This window comes from Nerophis ophidion, linkage group LG16, assembly GCF_033978795.1.
Source record: "Nerophis ophidion isolate RoL-2023_Sa linkage group LG16, RoL_Noph_v1.0, whole genome shotgun sequence".
In the NCBI taxonomy this organism is placed as follows: Eukaryota; Metazoa; Chordata; class Actinopteri; order Syngnathiformes; family Syngnathidae; genus Nerophis; species Nerophis ophidion.
Window position 1 is genome coordinate 54185583 of NC_084626.1, and position 20124 is coordinate 54205706.

The 20124-nt window shown below is 43.5% G+C and overlaps 1 protein-coding gene across 6 annotated transcripts in view; it reads right to left on the bottom strand.

The window, feature by feature from the left end:
- phactr3b (phosphatase and actin regulator 3b) overlaps positions 1–20124 on the bottom strand; it is a 135993-nt gene that overhangs the window by 112238 nt on the left and 3631 nt on the right. The window contains exons 1-2 of one of the 6 annotated variants that reach the window (XM_061875570.1): positions 908–1061; positions 468–529 (exon numbers count right to left, since the gene is read on the bottom strand). The exons of 3 other annotated variants lie outside the window; for them this stretch is intronic. The gene's annotated coding sequence lies outside the window, so the exon portion shown is untranslated. Of the gene's footprint in view, positions 1–467; positions 530–907; positions 1072–20124 lie in introns of those variants that run through there. 2 more of the 6 variants (XM_061875573.1, XM_061875569.1) reach the window with 2 other exon arrangements.

A 20124-nucleotide genomic window follows, 5' to 3' on the forward strand; every position in this document is an offset into this window, starting at 1 on the left:
TTCTTGTTTTATTGGTACATCATTTTGCTTAGTTCAAGTAAAATACCCCTCATTTTTGTATTTGTTTTTCTTCTTTCTGAACACTGACTTCTTGCAGCGGTCTGGCTCTGACACCTCAGGGATCCTGCAGCTGAGACGTGGGCCGCTGTGCACGGCATCGATCCAACAATTCTGCGCTTTTGCTTCTAAACCCACAGCATATGTTCTTCCTTCGTCCCCTAAGGGGTGAACGATCCCCGACCACATAAGATAAGTAAAAAACATTTGCTTAGCGACAGTCGACAATTCCTTCAAAGGCAGCGATCAAGCATCACTGGTCATCTTTGACTCAGGGGGTAAAAAAACCCCAAAAAGGGGTACGTGACCGCCAACAAACCAGAAGCGGGTCAGCTGCCAAGTAGCGGCTGCCTCCGTATGACGCCGTGCGGAATTCAGGTCAAGCGTGCAGTGACTGTAACAGCACTCACGGTTAAGGGGGGGTCAGGCTGCCGTTGCCATGGTTACCACGCTGGATGCTGCAGAAAAGGCCCTGGGAGGCAGAGAATCACCACGGCATGAGGAATGGGGAGTTGCTGGGCGGACGGGAAGACTGTTGCCACACTAAGCTGCGGCCAATCACAAGCCGGAGTGTAATAATGCATAATGTAAGCCAGGGAGACGCTTCGTTTGCAACTTTTCTTCAAATATTCATTCAGATTCTGGGGGAGGGCTGTTTTTTTTTTGCAAGCGCAGCACACCTACTGTACATCCATCACTCACGACGCAGACATAATGTATGCACAGTCTAGAAATATAGATTCATGCAAGCATCCTTGTACATTTCCATCATCAATCCAAGAAAACAGCAATCACTCCCGCCATGCAATAGACTACAAAATCCAAGTCATGCTGTCAAAATGACACTCACGTGTAAAAAAAACTGCACCTCTGTCCTCTTCAGGCTGCCGCTTATAGCAGGAAAATATTCCAAAAGTGCAAAAGAGGCAGCATTTGGCGAGGTCTTCATACACGGACGAACACAAACAGCCGGGGAGAGAAGACGCGTGGAAAGCTGCTTTTCTGTGCCATGGGTGGTTGTCATACTGGGTGAGTGAGGGGGGGGGGCACGTGGACCCCGCCCCTTCAGGCTGCAACTTCACACACACACACAGGATGTTGCACTCCACATGCCCCAAATGGTGGGTGGGTAGCTCCACAGCAGTGTTGCTAGACGGGAAATGATGGAAACACTTGGGATTGACTGTTTTTGGAGGGGAAAAGGACTATTTGCTGCAGTCAAACATTACCATGTTAGAAGAAATACTTGACTTTCAGTGAATTCTAAATATATATATATATATATATATATATATATATATATATATATATATATATATATATATATATATATATATATATATATATATATGTAGGGCTGCGAATCTTTGGGTGTCCCACGATTTGATTCAATATCGATTCTTGGGGTCGCGATTCGATAATATATCGATTTTTTTCAATTCAATGCGAATCTTGATTCAAAAACGATATTTTCCCGATGTAAAAGGATTGTGTATTCATTCAATACATAGATTTCAGCAGGATCTACCCCAGTCTGCTCACATGCTAGCAGAGTAGTAGATTTTTGTAAAAAGCTTTTATAATTGTAAAGGACAATGTTTTATCAACTGATTGCAATAATGTAAATTTGTTTTAACTATTAAACGTACCAAAAATATGACTTATCTTATCTTTGTGAAAACATTGGACACAGTGTGTTGTCCAGCTTATGAGATGCCATGCAAGTGTAAGCCACTGTGACACTATTGTTCTTTTTTATAAATGTCTAATGATAATGTCAATGAGGGATTTTTAATCACTGCTATGCTGAAATGATAACTAATATTGATACTGTTGTTGATAATATTCACTACTTTTGTTTTGTTCTGTGTGGTGTTTGTGTCTCCTCTCAATTGTTCTGTTTATTGCAGTTCTGAGTGTTGCTGGCTCAGCTTTGCTTTTGGAATTGGATTGCATTGTTATGGTATTGTTGTGTATTGTTTTGTTGGATTGATAAAAAATAATAATAAAAAATATATATTTATTTATTTTTTAAATCGATTTTTTAAAAATGATAATCGATTCTGAATCGCACAACGTATTCGATTCGTATTCGAATCGATTTTTTCCAACACCCCTAATGGGGAACTTATTCACCATTAATTAATTGCTTATTAACATGCAAATTAGTTACATATTGGCTCGTAACTATTAAATACTTATTAATGCCTTATTCGGCATGGCGTTATTATAACCCTAACCAAATAACTCTAAATTAAGTCTTTGTTACTTAGAATATGTTCCACATACTAAAGTGGTACCAAGTGGGGCGGTATAGCTCGGTTGGTAGAGTGGCCGTGCCAGCAACTTGAGGCTTCCAGCAACTTGATGGTTCCAGGTTCGATTCCCGCATTCGCCATCCTAGTCACTGCCGTTGTGTCCTTGGGCAAGACACTTTACCCACCGGCTCCCAGTGCCACCCACACTGCTTTAAATGTCACTTAGATATTGGCTTTCACTATGTAAAGCGCTTTGAGTCACTTGAGAAAAGCGCTATATAAGTATAATTCACTTCACTAATTGACCAAAAACATACAACTTTGTCTTAAATTTGAATAAAAACAAGACATTTTATTTTTTGGGTGAATGCGCTTATGAAACCGGTGGGTTTCGGTATGCTTAGATAAGAAGCCTACTAGTCTTTAGCTTAGAACCACTGCTTTAAAGACATCCAACTTATCTTTCTACCATTGTCCCTTTTGGGGTCGCGGAGGGTGCTGGAGCCTCAGCCGCACATGGGCGGAAGGCGGAGTACACCCTGGACAACATTCAGACTCACATACAGCAGTCATTCTCAAATAGTAGTGGGTGGGGGGCACGGTGCAAGACCAGGGTGGGCACATGGAATCCTGGGGAACGTGCTTCATCAGTATCATGCAGTATCAAGCTTCAAATAGTAGTGGGTGGGGGGCACGGTGCAAGACCAGGGTGGGCACATGGAATCCTGGGGAACGTGCTTCATCAGTATCATGCAGTATCAAGCTTCAAATAGTAGTGGGTGGGGGGCACGGTGCAAGACCAGGGTGGGCACATGGAATCCTGGGGAATGTGCTTCATCAGTATCATGCGCTATCAAGCTTCAAATAGTAGTGGGTGGGGGGCACGGTGCAAGACCAGGGTGGGCACATGGAATCCTGGGGAACGTGCTTCATCAGTATCATGCAGTATCAAGCTTCAAATAGTAGTGGGTGGGGGGCACGGTGCAAGACCAGGGTGGGCACATGGAATCCTGGGGAACGTGCTTCATCAGTATCATGCGCTATCAAGCTTCAAATAGTAGTGGGTGGGGGGCACGGTGCAAGACCAGGGTGGGCACATGGAATCCTGGGGAATGTGCTTCATCAGTATCATGCGCTATCAAGCTTCAAATAGTAGTGGGTGGGGGGCACGGTGCAAGACCAGGGTGGGCACATGGAATCCTGGGGAACGTGCTTCATCAGTATCATGCAGTATCAAGCTTCAAATAGTAGTGGGTGGGGGGCACGGTGCAAGACCAGGGTGGGCACATGGAATCCTGGGGAACGTGCTTCATCAGTATCATGCGCTATCAAGCTTCAAATAGTAGTGGGTGGGGGGCACGGTGCAAGACCAGGGTGGGCACATGGAATCCTGGGGAATGTGCTTCATCAGTATCATGCGCTATCAAGCTTCAAATAGTAGTGGGTGGGGGGCACGGTGCAAGACCAGGGTGGGCACATGGAATCCTGGGGAATGTGCTTCATCAGTATCATGCGCTATCAAGCTTCAAATAGTAGTGGGTGGGGGGCACGGTGCAAGACCAGGGTGGGCACATGGAATCCTGGGGAACGTGCTTCATCAGTATCATGCGCTATCAAGCTTCAAATAGTAGTGGGTGGGGGGCACGGTGCAAGACCAGGGTGGGCACATGGAATCCTGGGGAATGTGCTTCATCAGTATCATGCGCTATCAAGCTTCAAATAGTAGTGGGTGGGGGGCATGGTGCAAGACCAGGGTGGGCACATGGAATCCTGGGGAACGTGCTTCATCAGTATCATGCGCTATCAAGCTTCAAATAGTAGTGGGTGGGGGGCACGGTGCAAGACCAGGGTGGGCACATGGAATCCTGGGGAACGTGCTTCATCAGTATCATGCGCTATCAAGCTTCAAATAGTAGTGGGTGGGGGGCATGGTGCAAGACCAGGGTGGGCACATGGAATCCTGGGGAACGTGCTTCATCAGTATCATGCGCTATCAAGCTTCAAATAGTAGTGGGTGGGGGGCACGGTGCAAGACCAGGGTGGGCACATGGAATCCTGGGGAACGTGCTTCATCAGTATCATGCGCTATCAAGCTTCAAATAGTAGTGGGTGGGGGGCACGGTGCAAGACCAGGGTGGGCACATGGAATCCTGGGGAACGTGCTTCATCAGTATCATGCGCTATCAAGCTTCAAATAGTAGTGGGTGGGGGGCATGGTGCAAGACCAGGGTGGGCACATGGAATCCTGGGGATTGTGCTTCATCAGTATCATGCGCTATCAAGCTTCAAATAGTAGTGGGTGGGGGGCATGGTGCAAGACCAGGGTGGGCACATGGAATCCTGGGGAACGTGCTTCATCAGTATCATGCGCTATCAAGCTTCAAATAGTAGTGGGTGGGGGGCATGGTGCAAGACCAGGGTGGGCACATGGAATCCTGGGGAACGTGCTTCATCAGTATCATGCGCTATCAAGCTTCAAATAGTAGTGGGTGGGGGGCACGGTGCAAGACCAGGGTGGGCACATGGAATCCTGGGGAACGTGCTTCATCAGTATCATGCAGTATCAAGCTTCAAATAGTAGTGGGTGGGGGGCACGGTGCAAGACCAGGGTGGGCACATGGAATCCTGGGGAACGTGCTTCATCAGTATCATGCGCTATCAAGCTTCAAATAGTAGTGGGTGGGGGGCACGGTGCAAGACCAGGGTGGGCACATGGAATCCTGGGGAATGTGCTTCATCAGTATCATGCGCTATCAAGCTTCAAATAGTAGTGGGTGGGGGGCACGGTGCAAGACCAGGGTGGGCACATGGAATCCTGGGGAACGTGCTTCATCAGTATCATGCAGTATCAAGCTTCAAATAGTAGTGGGTGGGGGGCACGGTGCAAGACCAGGGTGGGCACATGGAATCCTGGGGAATGTGCTTCATCAGTATCATGCGCTATCAAGCTTCAAATAGTAGTGGGTGGGGGGCACGGTGCAAGACCAGGGTGGGCACATGGAATCCTGGGGAATGTGCTTCATCAGTATCATGCGCTATCAAGCTTCAAATAGTAGTGGGTGGGGGGCACGGTGCAAGACCAGGGTGGGCACATGGAATCCTGGGGAACGTGCTTCATCAGTATCATGCGCTATCAAGCTTCAAATAGTAGTGGGTGGGGGGCACGGTGCAAGACCAGGGTGGGCACATGGAATCCTGGGGAATGTGCTTCATCAGTATCATGCGCTATCAAGCTTCAAATAGTAGTGGGTGGGGGGCACGGTGCAAGACCAGGGTGGGCACATGGAATCCTGGGGAATGTGCTTCATCAGTATCATGCGCTATCAAGCTTCAAATAGTAGTGGGTGGGGGGCACGGTGCAAGACCAGGGTGGGCACATGGAATCCTGGGGAACGTGCTTCATCAGTATCATGCGCTATCAAGCTTCAAATAGTAGTGGGTGGGGGGCACGGTGCAAGACCAGGGTGGGCACATGGAATCCTGGGGAACGTGCTTCATCAGTATCATGCGCTATCAAGCTTCAAATAGTAGTGGGTGGGGGGCATGGTGCAAGACCAGGGTGGGCACATGGAATCCTGGGGAACGTGCTTCATCAGTATCATGCGCTATCAAGCTTCAAATAGTAGTGGGTGGGGGGCACGGTGCAAGACCAGGGTGGGCACATGGAATCCTGGGGAACGTGCTTCATCAGTATCATGCGCTATCAAGCTTCAAATAGTAGTGGGTGGGGGGCACGGTGCAAGACCAGGGTGGGCACATGGAATCCTGGGGAACGTGCTTCATCAGTATCATGCGCTATCAAGCTTCAAATAGTAGTGGGTGGGGGGCATGGTGCAAGACCAGGGTGGGCACATGGAATCCTGGGGATTGTGCTTCATCAGTATCATGCGCTATCAAGCTTCAAATAGTAGTGGGTGGGGGGCATGGTGCAAGACCAGGGTGGGCACATGGAATCCTGGGGAACGTGCTTCATCAGTATCATGCGCTATCAAGCTTCAAATAGTAGTGGGTGGGGGGCATGGTGCAAGACCAGGGTGGGCACATGGAATCCTGGGGAACGTGCTTCATCAGTATCATGCGCTATCAAGCTTCAAATAGTAGTGGGTGGGGGGCATGGTGCAAGACCAGGGTGGGCACATGGAATCCTGGGGAACGTGCTTCATCAGTATCATGCGCTATCAAGCTTCAAATAGTAGTGGGTGGGGGGCACGGTGCAAGACCAGGGTGGGCACATGGAATCCTGGGGAACGTGCTTCATCAGTATCATGCGCTATCAAGCTTCAAATAGTAGTGGGTGGGGGGCACGGTGCAAGACCAGGGTGGGCACATGGAATCCTGGGGAACGTGCTTCATCAGTATCATGCGCTATCAAGCTTCAAATAGTAGTGGGTGGGGGGCATGGTGCAAGACCAGGGTGGGCACATGGAATCCTGGGGATTGTGCTTCATCAGTATCATGCGCTATCAAGCTTCAAATAGTAGTGGGTGGGGGGCACGGTGCAAGACCAGGGTGGGCACATGGAATCCTGGGGAATGTGCTTCATCAGTATCATGCGCTATCAAGCTTCAAATAGTAGTGGGTGGGGGGCACGGTGCAAGACCAGGGTGGGCACATGGAATCCTGGGGAACGTGCTTCATCAGTATCATGCGCTATCAAGCTTCAAATAGTAGTGGGTGGGGGGCACGGTGCAAGACCAGGGTGGGCACATGGAATCCTGGGGAACGTGCTTCATCAGTATCATGCGCTATCAAGCTTCAAATAGTAGTGGGTGGGGGGCATGGTGCAAGACCAGGGTGGGCACATGGAATCCTGGGGAACGTGCTTCATCAGTATCATGCGCTATCAAGCTTCAAATAGTAGTGGGTGGGGGGCACGGTGCAAGACCAGGGTGGGCACATGGAATCCTGGGGAACGTGCTTCATCAGTATCATGCGCTATCAAGCTTCAAATAGTAGTGGGTGGGGGGCACGGTGCAAGACCAGGGTGGGCACATGGAATCCTGGGGAACGTGCTTCATCAGTATCATGCGCTATCAAGCTTCAAATAGTAGTGGGTGGGGGGCATGGTGCAAGACCAGGGTGGGCACATGGAATCCTGGGGATTGTGCTTCATCAGTATCATGCGCTATCAAGCTTCAAATAGTAGTGGGTGGGGGGCATGGTGCAAGACCAGGGTGGGCACATGGAATCCTGGGGAACGTGCTTCATCAGTATCATGCGCTATCAAGCTTCAAATAGTAGTGGGTGGGGGGCATGGTGCAAGACCAGGGTGGGCACATGGAATCCTGGGGAACGTGCTTCATCAGTATCATGCGCTATCAAGCTTCAAATAGTAGTGGGTGGGGGGCACGGTGCAAGACCAGGGTGGGCACATGGAATCCTGGGGAACGTGCTTCATCAGTATCATGCGCTATCAAGCTTCAAATAGTAGTGGGTGGGGGGCATGGTGCAAGACCAGGGTGGGCACATGGAATCCTGGGGATTGTGCTTCATCAGTATCATGCGCTATCAAGCTTCAAATAGTAGTGGGTGGGGGGCATGGTGCAAGACCAGGGTGGGCACATGGAATCCTGGGGAACGTGCTTCATCAGTATCATGCGCTATCAAGCTTCAAATAGTAGTGGGTGGGGGGCATGGTGCAAGACCAGGGTGGGCACATGGAATCCTGGGGAACGTGCTTCATCAGTATCATGCGCTATCAAGCTTCAAATAGTAGTGGGTGGGGGGCACGGTGCAAGACCAGGGTGGGCACATGGAATCCTGGGGAACGTGCTTCATCAGTATCATGCGCTATCAAGCTTCAAATAGTAGTGGGTGGGGGGCACGGTGCAAGACCAGGGTGGGCACATGGAATCCTGGGGAACGTGCTTCATCAGTATCATGCGCTATCAAGCTTCAAATAGTAGTGGGTGGGGGGCACGGTGCAAGACCAGGGTGGGCACATGGAATCCTGGGGAACGTGCTTCATCAGTATCATGCGCTATCAAGCTTCAAAACCGCTTCCAAAAGCAAAACAGGCTCGTTGTAGTCATTAATCCTGAATTTCTCAGTTTGATTAAAAAAAATCACCCAAAATTATTTTATTCCTTTTTGAAATTTTCGGTTTGAAGTTTTTTGACTGTGAATTATTCAGAATCATGTGGTTCCTGATGGCTAATAAAATGATTATAATTGAAATAAGTACAAAAACGAATTAAACTAAAGGCAAATTAATAGGTGGCATCTTTTCTGTTATTGTTTGTCGTACATTGATCTATATTTCTTTTTTTTCCTTTTCTTAATCGTTATTAAGAATACAATGTTATGCAGAGATGTACTGACCACTATTTTTTTGGACCAATGATACTATTCATAGTTGCAGGAGAGAACATACTTGCCAAAACCTTCCGATTTTCTCGGGAGACTCCCAAATTTCAATGCATTGTCACGAATTTCTCCCGATTTCCACCCGGACATCAATATTGGGGGCGTGGCTTAAAGGCACTGCCCTTAGCATCCTCGCTCACCTGAAAAAGAGACTATTATATGTCTGTGAGTCATGTTTGATAAAAACAGTGTGCTTTATAACAATTAGGGAGGTTTGTGTCATGTTTGTCCTCCCACACAAACTATATTAAAACAAAAAATATAGATTTTTTCCCCTCATCTTCATTCATACATTTTTTTTTTAAAGCTCCAGAGAGCCACTAGGGCGGCGCTAAAGAGCCGCTAAATAGCCGCATGCGTCCTACGGAAAACATATTAAAACAAACAAAAAAAATAACTTTTTTACATTTTTGAAAAATTCCAGGAAGCCACTAGGCTGGCACTAAAGAGCGCAGGTTGCTTACCCCCCCATCTATTCAGTCAAATAAATAAACGGTATGATATCTCCACTGTTTGTTTATTGGTGACTTTGTAGTCAGTTACTTAGTTAGTTAGGCTTCATAGCAGGACTGTCACAACTTGGCTTGGACGTGGATTGTTTCCTCGATGCAGATGAGAATCAGCACGAGTGCGGCGTGGACCTGAGTACATGCTTGTTTATTAATAAACTAATAGACAAGAAAAAGCGCTCACAATAGAGGAAGAAACTTGGCTAAACAGTACAAACGTGAAACAAAAACACCTGCTCGATGGCATGAAAAGATGGACATAAACTAAAGGACTTTGCACAAAAAAACAATTGGCTATGAACAAAATGAACAGCGTAGCAAGGCAGGAAGCAGATAAACGAGGGCGTGAAGGGGGTGCAGCAGGGGTACTAGGGGGAAGATCCCAGACTGATGGACAGAAAGAAAATAACTTAAGTAGTGGCTGTGATCATTAGGAACAGGTGCGGGACTGAGGGCAGGGGCGTGACTAGAAGGGCAAGGTGAAAATCAAGGAGTTGTCATGGTAACAAAAACAAACCAGCAAGTGAAAAAACAGAAAAAGAGTCCAGAAAACAAAAGAAAACATGATCGGGAATAAGCGGTAGAAAATGGATGGATGATCAAACATCAAATCAGATTCACAGGCGTGACAAGGACTGGAGGATTTAAACCCGTATCAATGGTCCTGATCTGTGACCGCTCCTAAAAGGGCCGCTTGCATCCACCACTGACTTGGGATCAATTATTCAGACAACATGACTTGATGTGTAAACAAAAGCTTTGTGGTTCCAGATCGATTTTTTGGGGAGAGGTCCACTCCACATTACCAGCAGGGGGGGGGGGGTAAGTAGATCACGGATGATACAAGTCACAATGCTTGTGTTTCCCCTGGGGAATACGAGCAGTAAGCAAAGAACATAAACACATCCACTGACTACTCAGCCAACATGGACCTCCATCACTTGTGTTGCTGGAGTCTATCCCAGCTGACTTCAGGGCGTCGGGCTCACTCACCAATTAGGCCTATATAGACCAAAATCATCTACACCCTAGGGTATACCGGTATTACTATAGTATCGCGGTACTAATGAATCAAATACGGTACTATACTCTGAAAAGTACCGGTTCCCAGTTATTTATTTATTTTATTCTTTTTCACGGGCATGACGGGACATTGCTGGCTTTACGAGCAGAGGAGCATGTTCGGCAGCGCACAATCACGGAATATTTACAAACCTCATTTCCATATGAGTTGGGAAATTGTGTTAGATGTAAATATAAACAGAATACAATGATTTGCAAATCCTTTTCAAGCCATATTCAGTTGAATATGCTACAAAGACAACATATTTCATGTTCAAACTCATAAACTTGATTTTTGTTGCAAATAATCATTAACTTTAGAATTTGATGCCAGCAACACGTGACAAAGAAGTTGGGAAAGGTGGCAATAAATACTGATAAAGTTGAGGAATGCTCGTCAAACACTTATTTGGAACATCCCACAGGTGTGCAGGCTAATTGGGAACAGGTGGGTGCCATGATTGGATATAAAAACAGCTTCCATGAAATGCTCAGTCTTTCACAAGAAAGGATGGGGCGAGGTACACCCCTTTGTCCACAACTGCGTGAGCAAATAGTCAAACAGTTTAAGAACAACCTTTCTCAAAGTGACATTGCAAGAAATTGAGGGATTTCAACATCTACGCTCCATAATATCATCAAAAGGTTCAGAGAATCTGGAGAAATCACTCCACATAAGCGGCATGGCCGGAAACCAACATTGAATGACCGTGACCTTCCATCCCTCAGACGGCACTGTATCAAAAACCCACATCAATCTCTAAAGGATATCACCACATGGCCTCAGGAACACTTCAGAAAACCACTGTCACTAAATACACTTTGTCGCTACATCTGTAAGTGCAAGTTAAAGCTCTACTATGCAAAGCGAAAACCATTTATCAACAACATCCAGGCTTCTCTGTGCCTGAGATACAGATGCGCGGATAGGCAATTATGTCATCCGCGTCACCAAAATCGTCATCCACCCGCCGTCCACCCAAACCAACTTTTCAGCAGGATCGTACCCGCCTGCCAACCGCCCGCTGTATTTCATCAGAGGTTGGCCACCTTTGCCACCCACAGAGCTACTTAAACCTGTTTCACAGAGTAATGAGGACATTTGTAACCGCCAACGTACCCGCGACTCTCCAATAGCTTTCATCCTGATTACAAGAACATGGGCGTGCTGTGAAGCCATTTCCTTAGACACCTTCAACAACATGTACGAACCGATTGTTGGTCCGGCAACATGTTGTGTGCGGCTTTGTAATCACACGTATGAGATTGAAAGGCATACTGGGTGATACAGAGTACACTGATGGTTGTGATATAAACAACTTTAACACTTACTAATATGCGCCACGCTGTCAAGCCACAACCAACAACATTGACAAACACATTTCGGGAGAACATCCTCACAGTAACACAACATAAACGCAACACAACTAATATCCATAATCCTTTGTATTCATGACACTTCCTGAATATATTTTACATCCCCTGCGTCGGTAAGGTGGGCGGGGTTGGGGGCGCGGGGATGTAAAATATATTCAGGAGGTGTCATGAATATAAAGGATTATGGGTATTTGTTGTGTTGCGTTTATGTTGTGTTACTGTGAGGATGTTCTCCCGAAATGTGTTTGTCGTTCTTAATTGGTGTGGCTTCACAGCGTGGTGCATATTACTAAGAGTGTTAAAATTGTTTATATCACAACCATTAGTGTACTCTGTGTCACCCAGTATGCCTTGCAGTCGTGTGCGTGTTGCCGTGGAAACCACACAACATGATGCTGGACTGACAATTAGATCTAACATGATGTAGAAGGCGACAAAGCCAATGTCTTCATAGCACGCACTAATACTTATTATCTGGGTGACTGCCGGCAGTCATTCAGGAGAATATTAGCGTCTCCTATTGTCTTCTTTGCTTTATGACACGGGTCTTAAATGGCTCTTTGAATGGCAAAGGATACTGATCCCAGAACCATGTATATCAAATGTCTCCGGATGGTTCAACCGCCACCCGCCCTAATCTAATTAAAATATTTGTTCGTCATGTCACCCGCCCGACCCGCGGATTATCTGCGGACTCCGTGGACGAGACCGCAAACCGCGCATCTCTACTGTGGTCTGACGAGTCCACATTACAAATCTTTTTTGGGAAATATTCAACATTGTGTCATCCGGACCAACGGGGAAGCGAACCTTCCAGACTTTTATCCAATCAAAGTTCAAAAGCCAGCATGTGTGATGGCTTTGAAAATGATGACAGGGGAAGTCTCACGAGTTTGACCCGGCGGTAATGCTAAGCATGCGCTAATTATTTTGCGAAGCGAGTTTGAGGCGGCAGTAATTGGAGGCAGGCGCACACTACATTCCCGGCGGCAATTCAAGGAAATACGGTATGTTTATGTCCGTCATTTTTCTGACAGCAAAATGCTCTGATGCTCTGTTTGAATTCGTATCAGGAAGGAATTCTCGTTGTTTTTCTTATGCTGCTGACATAGCCATGAATGAAGCGTCGCCGGTGTGCTCCTTCATCATTTCTGCGCCCCACAACAGACGAAGGCTGTGTTTGGCCCCCAGGGAGAGTACCAAGAAATGTGGGTTAGCTCAGCAGTATCTGAAGCGTCCATTTGTGGAGAGCGAAGCACTTTAGAATGAAGTGAAAGACTCAACTTCACAGTCTTTTTTATTGATTGATTAAAAGCTTAGGGATCTCAACTCTACAAAACTGGATTTAGCATTTAGTAAATTAGGTAAGACATTCTGGATGAGACCGGTTCGATGTGTCAATATTTCATGGAGTACTGCCTTTGACTTATAACCAGGTGGATGGGCAAAGAGCCCTCACATAAATATACACAGAGGTTCAAATCCATCCACCACTCTTAATACTGGGTCAGATGTCCCTGGGCAGGAAGTACAGCTTCCCCGGATGAGGTGTCTAACTCATTTTAGCTCAGGGGCCGCATGGAGGAAAATCTGTCACTATTAAAATCATGGCACTAAAACAAAACAAAAAAAACACCTTTTAAATTGTTTCCTTTGTCTCAATTTGGCCATAAACTGAAAAATTACAATAAATGTTTGGTAAAAATACCGGCAGCGCTAAAGTTTAGATCCATGTAGGAAAGAAGAAAGTGAATGAATGTTTAAAACTGAATAAATGTACACATGCATACTTTTTTTATTTTTATTAATTAGGGTTTATGACAACCTTTTTCCAAAACAACGGAATAGAATGTGAGATATAACAGGATAATGCATGCATTCATCATTTGTTTTCAAAACTGTTCCAAAAGTGAAGTGATTTATATAGCGCTTTTTCTCTAGTGACTCAAAGCGCTCTACATAGTGAAACCCAATATCTAATTTTTTACATTTAAAGCAGTGTGGGTGGCACTGGGAGCAGGTGGGTAAAGTGTCTTGCCCAAGGACACAACAGCAGTGACTAGGATGGCGGATGCGGGAATCGAACCTGCAACCCTCAAGTTGATGGCATGGCCGCTCTACCAACCGAGCTATACCCACAAATTTACTGTGCGACCCCATTTTTTATGACTTGATGGGGTCCCTGAGCATACTTGCCAACCCTCCCTGGATTTCCCAGGAGACTCCCAAAATTCAGCCCCTCTCCCGAAAACCTCCCAGAACAAATTTTCTCCTGAAATTCAGGCGGAGCTGGAGGCCACGCCCCCTCCAGCTCCATGCAGACCTGAGTGAGGACAGCCTGTTTTCACGTCCGCTTTCCCACAATATAAACATCGTGCCCGCCCAATGACGTTATAACTGTAGAATAATCGAGGGCGAGTTCTTGGTTTCTTATGTGGGTTTATTGTTAGGCAGTTTCATTAACGTCCTCCCAGCGCAATAACAACACACAACAACAGCAGTCATATTTTCGTCTACCGTAAAGCAGTTTGTCTGCCGTAAGCTCCAATGTTGTGAATTTGTGACACTCTTAAACAGGACAATACTGCCATCTACTGTACATAAAATAGAATAGATTGTAGAATAAAATGTACTTTATTTAAATTCAGCACCACAGTTCGCTCACAATAAACAATGATAATAATATAATATATATAATATATTATATATATAATATATAAATAATATAAATATATTCAACATATATTCTACATTTAATTGCAGTCAAGGAACATATGCATTATACAGTCTGATGGCTGTCGGTATGAAGGACCTACTTTGTCGTTCGTCTACCGTAAAGCAATTCATCTGCCGTAAACAGCAATGTTGTGACACTCCTCAACAGGACAATACTGCCATCTACTGTAAATGCACATGGTTAGAAAATTAGTGACAAAGAATAGAGCAAGGATAGACAATTCAACCTTTAACTCAACAATGAGTAGATAAGGTTTATGTGTGTGTATATGTGTAAATAAATGAACACTGTAATTCAAGTATTTATTATATATATATACATTAGGGGTTTGGGGAAAAAAACGATTCGAATACGGTGTGCGATTCAGAATCGATTCCCATTTTTAAAAAATGTAATTTTTTAATTTTATTTAATTTTAATTTTTTGATTTTTTTGTTTTGTTTTGTTATCAATCTAACAAACCACTACACAGCAATACCATAACAATGCAATCCAATTCCAAAAGCAAAGCTGAGCCAGCAACACTCAGAACTGCAATAAACAGAACAATTGAGAGGAGACACAAACACCACACAGAACAAAACAAAAGTAGTGAAACAAAAATGAATATTATCAACAACAGTATCAATATTAGTTATAATTTCAGCATAGCAGTGATTAAAAATCCCTCATTGACATTATCATTAGACATTTATAAAAATAATAAAAAAGAACAATAGTGTCACAGTGGCTTACACTTGCATGGCATCTCATAAGCTGGACAACACACTGTGTCCAATGTTTTCACAAAGATAAAATAAGTCATATTTTTGGTTCTTTTAATAGTTAAAACAAATTTACATTATTGCAGTCAGTTGATAAAACATTGTCCTTTACAATTATAAAAGCTTTTTACATAAATCTACTACTCTGCTAGCATGTGAGCAGACTGGGGTAGATCCTGCTGAAATCTATGTATTGAATGAATACACAATCCTTTTCCATCGGGAAAAAATTGTTTTTGAATTGAGAAAGGTGTTGAATTGAAAAAAAAATCGATTTCGAATGGAATCGTGACCCCAAAAATCGATATTGAATGGAATTGTGGGACAGCCAAAGATTGGCAGCCCTAGTAAAATGCTACCTTGAGGAACACCACTAGTATAACTAGTTTTACTAGTGGTTAGTTATACTAGTTATACAAGTACAACCCATAGTATAACTAAAGAAGTTGAACAAATGACCGCTGACTAAATGTTCATGTTTCAATGTGGACACTTGACTTGTGCTGCCAATATTTCTACACAATACAAACTGTCTCCAAATGAGGTGGGTGCCGGCAAAGGGAAGGACACTGCAGCGCCTGCAATGAGCGAACTCGTCCAAAAGATGGCGTCAAAGCTACTCTGTCGGGGTCGCATGTTAATGGGCGGATCATTTTTCTACGATGCCGACGGGACTCCGGAGGCAGTGTGCAGGTAAGAAAATTATTTATTTACCATAAATCAGTCAGGCAGGAATATGAAAATATGGGAAGTGTATGGTAAGCTAAAGGAAAAGCTTAGCATGTCCTTCATACCGACATCCATCACACTGTGTAATGCATATGTTCCTTTTTGACTGTACTTAAATATATACTATAATATAGTATATATTTGGTAATATAATATATAGACTGTATTTATATTATTCACATGTGAATAATGCTGTATAATGGACTGTTTATATTATTCACATCTGCGATGAGGTGGCGACTTATCCAGGGTGTACCCCACCTTCTGCCCGACAGTAGCTGAGATAGGCACCAGCGCCCCCCGCGACCCCAAAGGTAATAAGGGGTAGAAAATGGATGGATGGATGGATATACTATTCACATGTGAATAATGCTGTATAATAGATTGTATTTATATTATTCACATGTGAATAATGCTGTATAATCAATCAATCAATCAATCAATCAATGTATTTTATTTCGGCAATCTTTATTTCGGCAATAAACTTTATTCATGTTATTCACATGTTAATAATGCTGTATAATAGACTCTATTTATGTTATTTACATGTGAATAATGCTGTATAATAGACTCTATTTATATTATTCACATGTAAATAATGCTGTATAATAGACTGTATTTATATTATTCACATGTGAATAATGCTGTATAATAGACCCTATTTATGTTATTTACATGTGAATAATGCTGTATAATAGACTGTATTTATGTTATTCACATGTGAATAATAATGCTGTATAATAACTATGTTTATATTATTCACATGTGAATAATGCTGTATAATAGACTGTATTTATATTATTCACATGTAAATAATGCTGTATAATAGACTGCATTTATGTTATTCACATGTGAATAATGCTGTACAATAGACTGTATTTATGTTGTTCACATGTGAGTAATTATGTATAATATAGACTGTATTTATATTATACACGTGAACAATGATGTATAATAGACTGTATTTATATTATTCACATGTGAATAATTCTGTATAATAGACTGTATTTATATTATTCACATGTGAATAATGCAGTATAATAGACTGTATTTATATCATTCACATGTGAATAATGCTGTATAATAGACTGTATTTATATTATTCACATGTGAATAATTCTGTATAATATACTGTATTTATATTATTCACATGTGAATAATGCTGTATAATAGACTGCATTTATGTTATTCAAATGTGAATAATGCTGTATAATAGACTGTATTTATATTATTCACATGTGAATAATGTTGTATAATAGACTCTATTTATATTATTCACATGTGAATAATGTTGTATAATAGACTGTATTTATGTTATTCACATGTGAATAATGCTGTATAATAGACTGTATTTATATCATTCACATGTGAATAATGCTGTATAATAGACTGTATTTATATTATTCACATGTGAATAATTCTGTATAATAGACTGTATTTATATTATTCACATGTGAATAATGCTGTATAATAGACTGTATTTATATTATTCACATGTGAATAATGCTGTATAATAGACTGTATTTATATTATTCACATGTGAAAAATACCTAAATGTTTATTGTCTACTTAATGTGAGTGAACTGTGGTGCTGAATTTCCCCCAGGGATCCATAAAGTACTTTCTATTCTATTCTATAGAACAAGGAAGCAAGAAATCCACGTAACGTGTCAGGTGATGCCAACAAGACACCCAGACTGAGTGTCGCAAATAAGGAGCGCTCTGATTGGTGCCCGGGAGCAGGTGAGCGTCCCGAACACTAATCAGATGTAGGTGAAAATAATCAGCACCAATGGCAACTAAGAAACACAAACCCAGAGGTGCTGAAAATGTAACTAAGGGAGTGAAACTAAAATAAAACATGATCTGGGCAACGGATCATGACAAAAGCACAAACAACAAAACAGCCTCCCAGTGTTTTTGCTTGCTTTGTTTTTTCAGAAATGTATTTTTATCATAGCCACCAGCGAAGAAGAAAAATCTATAAATCAGCCGCTCAGTCTTGTAAGCCGCAGGGTTCGAAGAATGGGGGGGGGTCTCTTATTGTTCGGAATTTACTGTACATTTGTTAAATAAAACCTCTGTCTTGTTTTAATGAATACTTTGGCCTACTTTGCTACTGTATTTTAATGCTTAGTTATTATAATGGTACTTGGTTTTCTGAGGTGGTATTTAGAGCATGTCAGATTGGGTTGGTGACAAACCCCAAGATGCAGAGATGGGGGCAGGCATTGAATAAGAAAACAGGATTTAATTCAAACTAAACAAGAACAAACAAAAGGGGTACAACAAAAAGCGCGCACGAGGCGGATAACAAACAAAAGGAGCTTAGCATGGAAGCTAGCATAAACAGAACAGGGAACAGAAGTCGTTACGTGTTGTACAAAGACAAAATAGGAAGCAGGGAACCAAAAAACAGTAAGCTACAAACATCTAACAAATGATATCTTACCGCTGCACTGCAACGACACGATAGGAGCGACAATACAATACACAAGCGACATGCAATACGTAAGAATAATCCAGCACTGACTGGAGGAACAAAGCAGGTACAAATAGGAGCGGGCTGATTGACACCAGGTGTGGCCAGGTGCCAATCAGCCGCAGCTGAGGGTAAACAGCGCCCAGGGAGAAAGACAGGAAACAGACAAAATAAGAGCGCAGAGGAAACAAAGACAAATGCAGAGGGAAAAACCAAAGCATGGACAAACTGTCAGGGGCGAGCCTGACTGACAGAGCAGTCTTTTTTCAACCACTGGGACGCAGTCTGGTCGGCTAATGGGAGATTATCTATCCATACATCCATCCATTTTCTACCGCTTATTCCCTTTGGGGTTGCGGGGGGCGCTAGTGCTTATCTCAGCTACAATCGGATGGAAGGCGGGGAACACCCTGGACAAGTCGCCACTTCATCGCAGGGCGGGGATTATCTAATTGCACCTATTTGGGTTAAAAAACATTTTTTACAAAGCAGTAATTATAATCCGCAAATGGTGTGTTGTTGAGTGTTGGTGCTGTCTAGACCATGTTATACTTTTCCATATCTGTAGGTGGCAGCCGGTAGCTAATTGCTTTGTAGATGTCGGAAACAGCGGGAGGCAGGGTGCAGGTAAAAAGGTGTCTAATGCTTAAACCAAAAATACACAAAAGGTGAGTGCACCTAAGAAAAGGCATTGAAGCTTAGGGAAGGCCATGCAGAACAAAACACTTCACACAGGAAAACAGCAAAAAACTCCAAATAAGTCAGGGTATGATGTGACAGGTGGTGACAGTACACCTATTTTGAGACAAGAACTATAGTCATGCATGCTTGCTTATGCTTTAAAGTCATATCCAACAATCGAGACGGCTTTTTACTGTCAACTGAGTTTGTTTAATTATGATATCTTATATTAGGGACGGCGTGGCGCATTGGGGGAGTGGCTGTGCGCAACCCGAGGGTCACTGGTTCAAATCCCACCTAGAACCAACCTCGTCAAGTCCGTTGTGTCCTGAGCAAGACACTTCACCCTTGCTCCTGATGGGTGCTGGTTGGCGCCTTGCATGGCAGCTCCCTCCATCAGTGTGTGAATGTGTGTGTGAATGGGTAAATGTGGAAGTAGTGTCAAAGCGCTTTGAGTACCTTGAAGGTTGAAAAGCGCTATACAAGTACAACCCATTTATATCTGCTGGTGGTGTGCCTCCACATTTTTTAAACGCAAAATATGTGCCTTGTCCATACTTGCCAACCTTGAGACCTCCGATTTCAGGAGATGGGGGTTGGGCGGAGGCGTGGTTGAGGAGGGGGTGTGGTTAAGAGGGGAGGAGTATAATTCACCAACTCGAGTATTTCATCAATTTTTCATATATATGTATGAAATACTTGACTTTCAGTGAATTTTAGCTACATATATTTATATTATTATTTTATAAATAAAAGAAATAGTTGAATTTCAGACGGCACCTATCAAATTCACAGTAATAAAAACAAAGTTGTTTTGCTAACTGTACTGTGCTTGCTGGTTACTAATAAAAAAAACACTTACCTTTCACTATTTGAGTAACCTTTGTTCTGCCATTTGCTTACTGGCGAGAGTCACTTGCCGTCAGGTGCACAACACCACGTAAATCGTTGGCCAATCAAAAAACAACCCCATAACGCTATAGCCAACATTCACCAGGAGATGGCGACAGACAAGATAGAATCACTATTACAGACGGCGTCGCCATGGCTGTAACTTCCTCCTTCTTCTGCTTCGTCTCCTTGGGTGTGCAGTTTTTCATTC